Consider the following 10644-nt stretch of genomic DNA (forward strand, 5'->3'; position numbering starts at 1 on the left):
TTGTTCCTGAGGACATGTGAGAAGCCTTGTTATGAGTAATCATGTGAATTTGGTATTTGTTCGACATTTTGATGAGATGTATGTTGTCTCTCCTCTAGTGGTGTTATGTGAACATCGACTACATGACACTTCACCATTATTTGGGCCCAGGGGAAAGCATTGGGAAGTAATAAGTAGATGATGGGTTGCTAGAGTAACAGAAGCTTAAACCCTAGTTTATGCGTTGCTTCGTAAGGGGCTGATATGGATCCATATGTTTCATTCTATGGTTAGGTTTACCTTAATTCTCCTTTCGTAGTTGCGGATGCTTGCGAGAGTGGTTAATCATAAGTGGGAGGCTTGTCCAAGGAAGGGAAGCGCCCAAGCACCGGTCCACCCACATATCAAATTATCAAAGTAACGAACGCGAATCATATGAGCGTGATGAAAACTAACTTGACGATAATTCCCATGTGTCCTCGGGAGCGCTTTGCTTTATATAAGAGTTCGTACAGGCTTGTCCTTTGCTACAAAAAGGATTGGGCCACCTTGCTGCACCTTGTTTAATTTTTTTACTGGTTACCCGTTATGGTTTGTCTTATCATAAAACTATCTGTTACCTTGCTAGCAGAGAATACCTTGCTGAAAACCACTTGTCATTTCCTTCTGCTCCTCATTGGGTTTGACACTCTTACTTATCGAAAGGACTACGATAGATCCCCTATACTTGTGGGTCATCAGTGCACCTAATTGCCGGGCGGGCGAGCTACCTTGCATCACTTGGTGCGCACGATAAGTTCAACATGGAGCGGATGGAGGACGTCGTAGAGCTTCCACCCGACGACTTTGGCCTGGAGCTCGACGACCTAGACGGTAGCTCCAATGAGATGGGGGCCTACACGAACGATGAGGCCTTGTTGGGAGACACTGCTGTTTCAGTGGAGCCAACGCAACCCGACGCCGGCACAACGACTGGGGCCGGTGTGGAGGAGCCGGCGGGCATGGGGGCCGATGCGGCTACCGCATGAAGTCATCCTGTCTTTATCTTTTGAACTTTGTTAAGTAGCATGTCACAAATATAGGGGGTCAATAGTGGTCCTTTCAATAAGTAGGAGTGTCAAACCCAACGAGGAGCAGAACCAAAATGACAAGTGGTTTTCAGCAAGGTAATTACTGCAAGCACTAAAGTTGTCGGTAACAGGTAGTTTGATGGCAAGATAATTTGTAACGGACAAGTAATGGTAACGGTAAATAAAGTGCAGAAAGGTAGCCCAATCCTTTTTCTAGCAAAGGACAGGCTAAAACGGTCTCTTATAATAAGAAAAGCATAATTGAGGGCACAAAGGAATTTCATCTAGTCACTTTCATCATGTTGGTTTGATTCATGTTCACTACTTTGATAATTTGATATGTAGGTGGACCGGTGCTTGGGTGTTGTTCTTACTTGAACAAACCTCCCACTTATGATTAACCCACTCGCAAGCATCCGCAACTACGATAAAAGTATTAAGATAAAATCTAACCATAGCATTAAACATATGGATCCAAATCAGCCCCTTACGAAGCAGCGCATAAACTAGGGATTAAGCTTCTGTCACTCTAGCAACCCATCATCTAATAACTACTCCACAATGTGTTCCCTTAGGCCCAAAGATGGTGAAGTGTCATGTAGTACAAATATCGTAACACATATCAAATTCACATGATTACTTGCAACATGACTTCTCCCGTGGCCTCGAGAACAAAGGTAACTACTGAAAGCACAAGTGCTCCCTGGGTGATTTTGGTAATTAACAACATATCTCTTGTTGGACTAATACTTTTATCTAGTGTATTTCAGTTAAATCCAACAGTGGAGTGGCATGGACAAGAGGATGTGGAACCCCTTCAAGATGCTAAGGACAAAGGATTGGCTCAAGCTCAAAGCTCAGGACTCTACATTTTCTATTTTCAGTGATCCAAGATCACATTGAGTCCATAGGAAAACCAATACTATTAAAAGAGGATGAGGTGTTGCTTAATGGCTTTCTTGCTCAAAGTGCTTAGTGATATGCTCCAAAAGCCCTCAGCTACTTTCTCATATCCACATATGTCCCAAACCAAAAGTCAAACTCGGCCCCACCGATTTGTTCCATCCGGCGCCACCGAGTTCATTTGACATAGCCATTGCCAGAAACCCTAATCAATTCGGTCACACCGATGGGATCTCGGTCTCACCAAGATGGGCTTGCAAACTCTCTGTTGTCTATTGCAGTATTTTTGGTCTCACCGAGAAGATGTAATCGGTCACACCGAGTTTGCCTGACCAACACTCTGTTTTGCTTATTATTAAATCAGTCCCACCGAATTTGTGTAATTGGTCAAACCGAGATAAGGTTTTACCCTAACCCTTGCACATTGGTCCCACCGAGTTGATCATGTCGGTCCCACCGAAATGCCTAACAGTCACATTATGAACTGAATCGGTCCGACCGAGTTTTATGATTCGGTCCCACCGAGTTTGGTGAATTGTGTGTAACGGTTAGATTTTGTGTGGAGGCTATATATACCCCTCCACCCTCTCCTCGTTCGTGAGGAAAGCCATCAGAACATGCCTACACTTCCAGCATTCATTTTCTAAGAGAGAACCACCTACTCATGTGTTGAGGCCAAGATATTCCAATCCAACCATATGAATCTTGATCTCTGGCCTTCCCAAGTTGCTTTCCACTCAAATCATCTTTCCACCAAATCCAATCCTATGAGAGAGAGTTGAGTGTTGGGGAGACTATCATTTGAAGTACAAGAGCAAGGAGTTCATCAACAACACACCATCTATTACCTTTTGGAGAGTGGTGTCTCCTAGATTGGTTAGGTGTCACTTGGGAGCCTCCGTCAAGATTGTGGAGTTGAACCAAGGAGTTTGTACGGGCAAGGAGATCGGCTACTTCATGAAGATCTACCTAGTGAGGCAAGTCCTTCGTGGGCGATGGCCATGGTGGGATAGACAAGGTTGCTTCTTAGTGGACCCTTCGTGGGTGGAGCCCTTCGTGGACTCGCGCAATCGTTACCCTTCAAGGGTTGAAGTCTCCATCAACGTGGATGTAGAATAGCACCACCTATCGGAACCACGCAAAAAACATCTGTGTCTCCAATTGTGTTTGCACACTCCAATCCCATCCCTTTACTTTCTCGCAAGTTGCATGCTTTACTTTCCACTGCTCATATACTCTTTGCATGCTTGCTTGATATGTATTGTGAGTGGTCAAACTTGTGCTTAAACTCAACTTGAAAAACTAAAAAATTGCCAACTTTGAGGGTTGAGTGTCTATTCACCCCCCTCTAGACACCTCTTCTAGATCCTTTCAATTGGTATCAGAGCTTTGGTCTCCATTGCTTTGGTTTAATCACCATTGGAGGAAGATGGATGAGTCTACGTTGGGGAGTCTTAGACATAGAGTGCCTATTCTTGATGGAGAGTACTTTCATGAGTGGAAAAATGAGATGCTTGTGATTTTCAATGAATATCATTTGACAAAGTACATATCTAGCCCTTGTGCACCTCATGTTGATCCTATGTGTCGGTGTCAAAACCGGCGGATCTAGGGTAGGGGGTCCCGAACTGTGCGTCTAGGCGGATGGTAACATGAGACAAGGGACACGATGGTTTTACCCAGGTTCGGGCCCTCTCAATGGAGGTAAAACCCTACTCCTGCTTGGTTAATATTGATGATATGGGTAGTACAAGAGTATATCTACCACGAGATCATAGAGGCTAAACCCTATAAGCTAGCCTATGGTATGATTATTGTTCGTCCTACAGACTAAAACCCTCCGGTTTATATAGGCACCGAAGAGGGTTAGGGTTACACAGAGTCGGTTACAATGGTAGGAGATCTACATATCCGTATTGCCAAGCTTGCCTTCCACGCCAAGGAAAGTCCCATCCGGACACGGGACGAAGTCTTCAATCTTGTATCTTTATAGTCCAGGAGTCCGGCCAAAGGTGATAGTTCGGCTATCCGGACACCCCCTAATCCAGGACTCCCTCAGTAGCCCCTGAACCAGGCTTCAATGACGACGTGTCCGGCGCGCATATTGTCTTCATCATTGCAAGGCGGGTTCCTCCTCCGAATACTTCATAGAAGATTTTGAACACAAGGATAGTGTTCGGCTCTGCAAAATAAGTTCCACATACTACCATAGAGAGAATAATATTTACACAAATTCAATCTGCTGACGTATTCCGTGGCTTGACATCACACCACGGCCAAGCCTTTATTCGAATCATTTTACTATCCCACCTTAGCGCGTTTAGCGAGGCAGTTTCCTTGGCACATCTTGTCAAAGCAGAGATCATGTCCCCTTATTTCGGGATTCTCATTAATACGGGCGCGGGTAATCCAGTCGTGCCCGTTGGCACGTCTCCTCTATCGAAGGCGAGCCCCGAACGGTCACGGGGAAGGCTCTTGGTATTCAACCTCTTTATAAAGAGACCAAGGCTCCACTCCTTTCTTTCAATCTCTATCGAATCCACCCCTCGCCTCGAGTTCCAACACCCAAAGCTCCAGATTCAGGCGCTTCGGACCTTCGATGATGTCCGGCTCCGACCTGCAAGGCCGGTGGATGCCTTCCTCCGTTACGGAAGAAGATGTGCTAAAGCTAAGAGATGCCAGGTATATAACCGGCGAAATTTCGCATAGGCTGCCTGCCCAAGGGCAGGTTATTCCCACTCCCAAGCCTGGCTAAAGTGTGGTGTTCGTGTCTCACTTTCTTCGGGGGCTAGGCTTCCCGATGGACCCCTTCGTGAGGGGGCTCATGTTTTACTATGGGTTGGAATTTCATGACTTGGATCCGGAGTCCATCCTCCACATCTCATCATTTATTGTCGTATGCGAAGCCTTCCTCCGCATTACCCCTCACTTCAGATTGTGGCTCAAGACCTTCAAAGTGGAGCTGAAGATGATCAAGGGGCAGCAGGCAGAGTGCGGAGGGGCTGTTATAAGCAAGAATGTTGATGCTCCATGGCCCGAGGGATCTTTTCAAGAGGAGCTCAACCTATGGCAACAAGAGTGGTTTTATATCACAGCTCCCAGGGGCACCAAATGGGTGGCACCACCTGCCTTTCGCTCGGGTCCTCCACCGCGGCTGGCGTCATGGGTCAATAAAGGACTTGACTGGGGGCCGTCCAAGGACGTGCCCTTGTTGCAGGGCCGCATTCAAGACCTCCTAGAGAGAGAGATCACTCTGGTCGTAGTAGCACAGTTTATGCTGATTCGTCGCACCCTGCCCTACAAACGTCGCCCCCTCCGCCTGTGGGAATTTAACCCGGAGGGACCACGAGCTCTGCAACATTTTATGGGCGCGACGCCCGTGGAGATGTACAAGCTTTTCTTCGGATCACAGGCGATGTGTCCGGACTTGACCGAGGACGCAGGTCTGAGCTGCAATCGCCCGGATACTCAAGTAAGTAGCCCTGTACCCGGATACGCTATCCCATATTTATCACGAACTTGCCCTTTAAAAGAGTTGTTCCTTGAACAGGAGTGGATAGCGAAAGCAAAGTTAAGCAGGTGTCCGGCCCCCCTCCCTGAGACCACGCCGGAACCCGTGTTAACCAGGATGTTGGAGGTTGCGCCTTTGGATGAAGGTGAAGGGGGGAACAAGGAAGCTACCGCCTCCGCGAAGGAGGCTGTTAGGAAAGGAGGGATCGAGAATCCCTCCATCCAAGGGAAGAAGAGGACCGCCTCAGAAGACCCGGAGACCATGGTCTCAAAGTGGGGGAAGAAATCTTCGTCAGAGGGTCCTGCACCGAGAGATGCCTCGGCCGCATTGTGCCCCCAAGGGGATCAGCATTCCACCGAGCCGTAAGTAAAAAGGGGAGTTTTTTTTAAATAAAGGATATCCCTGCCCTATTTCTGATGAAGATAACCGAAATTTTACCTTGTAGTTTGGATCTCAGCCCTTTTCAGCAGAGCTCATCTTCGGGGGATCTTTGTTCGGAGATGATGGAGAGCGAAACGCCTCCCCCTGCCGTACCATCTTGCGAGGCGGGCGACCCTGAGGTGTCGTCGCGGAGGGTTTGTCCGAGTCTGGCGGGGCCGGAAGGCAGTCGTATGTCCCCTCAAAGCCCTCCGCGTCCGGCCTTCGAAAAAGGCCATCGGACGAGTCCGGCACCACCTGGTGTACGGTCGGAGGAGCTGAAGGATCTGCTCGGGCGAGCGTCTATCTTAGAAGATCACCGTGCGTTAATGGGTGCGGTGATTGAAAGGATTTCATCCGCTGAGAGCGGATTGCACGAAGCCGTCAGAAGTTTACTGACAAGTTTTGAGGTACGCAAAATGATGTACCTTCTGACAGTTCTGCATATAAAATGCGCCCTGTGTAGATAGTAGCCCCTGAGGCTCGCTATGTTGTCAAAAATGACAGCGCGCCGAGGATCATAATCCCAGGTATAATGTGTCATCCTTCCTATGTAGGTGGCGAAGGGTCCGGTGGCTAGCCGGACTGATGAATTTGCCGAACTAAAGCGCCAACTTGATGTGGCGGATGCCGACATCGCGCTTGTCAATAAGCGACTTGACGAGTCACAAGGTATGCAATTTCTCCGCGGACACCTGGTAAGGGAGCTTGATGCTCGTGCCTTACAACATGTATGCTTGATGCAGATGGTGCCGCTGCCATGGAGAACCTTCAGGCGGAGCTCGCCCGAGCCAAGGAGCAGGATAGAAAGAGTGATGCGGCTGCCTTAAAGGCGGCCGAAGAGCTAAAAGCCGAACAGGCTGCTCACTGCCGAAGCAAGAAGGAAATGGCCGAGATGGCCGTGAAGTTGAAGAATGCTGCCGACCGCTGCAAGCTTCTTGAAAAAGAAGATCGAGTGGTGCAAGAGGACCTGAAGAAGGCCACTACCGAGGCCAAGGATGCTTGCTCTGCGATGAGAGCTATAAAGGAGGAGCTGCGTCAGGCCAGAGATATCGGCTGGAAAGCCCTTTTTGCTGCGGAGGAAATTCATGGATCCTATATATGCTCAGTTGGACCGGCTGTGGAGTGCGGAGGATGCTTATTTGGACTTGGCGGCAAGTGCCGCGGACGCGGTCGAACACTTCCGAGATCAAAAGGATCATGAAATGGAAAAGGTTTTTTGGTCGCTGTTCCATAATCCAGAGCGCCCACTTCCATTAACCGATCGCTTGGCCGAATGGGTGGAGCTGAATAGGTTATCCGGACTTGCCATGAAGGATGGCGTGAGTCTTTTCTGGCCGAAAAGGCCCGAGCCGAAGAGTTATTTTGGCTTGGTGCAGCAGTTCCATAGTGCGGTGCCGCATATCAGTGCAATGAGGAGGTCGGCATGCATAGAGGGTGCGCGGATGGCTCTTGCCCGTGTCAAGACATACTGGGCGGAGATGAAGGCCATCGATGTTGCATCCCAAGATTCGGACGGAAGCCGAGTACCTGTCGAGCACTATTTTTAGGAAGTTCTGCAGGGCGCTCGTTTAATAGAGAAGCAGTGCTCGAAGGATATTATGTTCGAATAACATGTATTATTGTGAAACAATGTATCGATGGAATATAAAAGCTTTTTATACTTGTGCCTTTCAAGAATTAAAATACCTCCTGTGCGGCCGCTAATGTATATGCATATATAACCTGAAAGATGGCAGTCTTCGGCTTCAGCCCCCACGCATATAATGCGGGGGTGTTTGCAAAAGGCGCATTTTCACACTTGATCCAACATCTTGGTCCTATAAAGGAGGTGGTAGCGCAGCAAACTAGGCAACCGGACTATAATGCTTTATCACTTTCACTTAGCCATAGGAGTTTGACAGTGGGGCTACTATATAGCCCCTAGGGTCACCGCGCTCACCCGAATTCGGGGCGCGTATGTGCCTGACCGAGAAACGGCCCTTCGTCAATGCGGAGGAATCCTATAGATTCCGGTGGGTCATCGAGTGGTTGACCAGTCTCACGCTATATCATGACAGTCAGTTTTCGGCTTTCTCTAGTGAGGTGCTCGCCTGGCCGAACCGGGGCACAATCACAGTAGTTCTCCTGGTGCCGCCTTAGTCGATAGAGCGGAACATAAGGCAGCAAAACACAGGAGCTGGGAAACCCAACATTTGACCAAAGACATGATTCAGAGCTGATGCATATAAGGCCTAACTCGAGACGCCGAACACTCCCTAAGGTATTCGGTCTTTATGAAAACGGGCCGAACAACGCCCTTGGTAATAAGCCCCTGGTGTCCATGTATGCGCAAAATTCTGACGTGGCCCATGCCAAAACGCCAGCCTCCTCCTCGGTTATGGCAAGGAACCAGGGGATGTGTATCAACAAGAGATAGTAAAAAAGGTTTACGCAGGGTCTTAATCTGAAAAGAATCCTTGTCACGGGTCCCTACTGCACGTCTGCGCCTGTATCTCCGTTGTGCCGTATCCTGGACGGGTGTAGCACGGTGTTTATCTGTAGAAGAGGGGAACTTAGTTGAAAAAGATCGTGCAAAAATGTACTGTAACGCCCCGGATACAACTTTCCATATTCGTAACTCCAACTCTTGCCATTTCTGGCTATGTGATTTATTATTTCCTCCGTGGTTGGGTTTTTGTCTGTTGTTTTGCATTTTGTTCTTGTTATGCATCTCGTCTCATGTCATCATCTGCACTTCATCTGCATTTCATCTGCATGTTTTTCAAAACTTGCATCCGTTCGGGTTTCCCCGGTCCTCTCGGTTGTCCGTTCGAAGTCCAGACACACTCGCACGCGCCCACGGCACTAAAATGTTCTCGGAATGGGTTGCGACTTGTCGTGCAGTCTTATTATAGTGTAGACATGCCGCCTGCCAAGTTTCGTCGCATTCGGAGTCCATTTGATAGCCCAACCGTTAAACCTACAACCGCAATATAGTTGGTTTAATCGTCGGACGTTTCGGTCTCCGAAACTACCGCCGGGCCTCTCTTTCTCTCTTCTTCTCTCAGCCCAACCCGTCTTCTCAGCCCACCTACATCCCACCTAAACCCTCCTCCGATCCGGAGCCCTCCGATGGCGATCTGAGGCTCCGAAACGCCCCAAACCCCTCCTAACCCTAGCACCTACTCTATTTAAACCCCTCCCATGCCATTTTGGGCAGGCCCTAGCCTCCCCTAACCCCCAGCCGCAGCTTCCCCTTCCTCCTCGCAGTCTCAGCCAACCTCTCTTCCTCAATTTCCGCGCCGGCCCGCTCCTCCGCCGCCTGAACCTGCTACTATTCCGTCTTCAGAAACGAACGAGCGACCACAGCCAGCGCCTCTGCTCGCCTGCGTTGACCGAGTCCCTGCGCCTGGGCTGCCTCCCCTCCAGCGCCAAGGCCCAGCGCCCTGCCAACCTACCTCTTCCACCGACTGGGCCTCAGCCCACTAGGTGAGGCCACCCCCAGCGCCCCCTCCTTTTGTTTTTTTCTCCTGTTGGGCCAGCCTGCAGTTTCAGCCTGATGCATGTTTTTTTCCTGTTGCGTTCTTAGCATTTATCCAGAGTTACAGTTTTACAGAAAATCCCCTGTTGTTCGTGCATTTAATAACTCACAAAATATGCATCATATGTAAATAATTTATACATGTAAAATGCTTAGAATTTTGTGTAGATTAATAATTTGCAATTTTCACCCATGTTAAAATTGTTTAAATGTGATGTTTGATTAAATTTGCATAAATGCCATGTTAAAACGATTTATTTCATATCTAAATAACCGTAGCTCCGAATTTAATAAACTTTGTATGTAAATGGGGTGAAAAAATGCATAGTATAACATGGTGCACTTTATTTCCCTGTTTAACAACAATAAAATTGTGTTTAGGGCAGAACAGTACCAAATCCATAATATGGACATGGGGATTTTTCGGAATTGTTGTTTGTTGTTCCGGCCTCATTTAAACTTGCCTAGAAAGGTAGTTTCCATATGCTTCACCTCTTGCCATGTTTAACAACATTTAATATTGTTGGGTAGCTTAAACGAGAGAGAACTAAATAATTGAAAGTGGTGTTTCGTCAATATGCAACTCGTTGCATATTGAGCTCCACTTAATTTGTAGTATTGTTTGTTGCACTTTGCCATGACATGCCTCTTTAAACCGGACATGCATCATACTTGATTGTGCATCGTGCCATGTCTATGTGATGGTTGTTTACCATGTTGTTTGCTTCTTTCCGGTATTGCTTCTTCTTGATAGTTCCGGTAACGTTGCAATTGTGAGGATTCGTTCGACTATGCCCGTTTGTCTTCTTCATGGACTCGTTCTTCTTCCTTGCGGGATTTCAGGCAAGATGACTGCTACCCTGGATCTCACTACTATCATTGCTATGCTAGTTGCTTCGTTCTATCGCTATGCTGCGTTACCTATCTTTTGCTCATCAAGCCTCCCATATTGCCATGAACCTCTAACCTTTGACACCTTTCCTACGCAAACCGTTGTTTAGCTATGTTACCGCTTTGCTCAGCCCCTCTTATAGCGTTGCTAGTTGCAGGTGAAGTTGAAGATTGCTCCATGGTGGACAGGATTTTGGTTGGGATATCACAATATCTCTTATATTATTAATGCATCTATATACTTGGTAAAGGGTGGAAGACTCGGCCTTTTGCCTGGTGTTTTGTTCCACTCTTGCCGCCCTAGTTTCCGTCATACCGGTGTTATGTTCCCGGATTTTGCGTTCCTTACG

This window comes from Triticum dicoccoides, chromosome 4B (genome assembly GCF_002162155.2).
Source record: "Triticum dicoccoides isolate Atlit2015 ecotype Zavitan chromosome 4B, WEW_v2.0, whole genome shotgun sequence".
Taxonomy (NCBI): Eukaryota; Viridiplantae; Streptophyta; class Magnoliopsida; order Poales; family Poaceae; genus Triticum; species Triticum dicoccoides.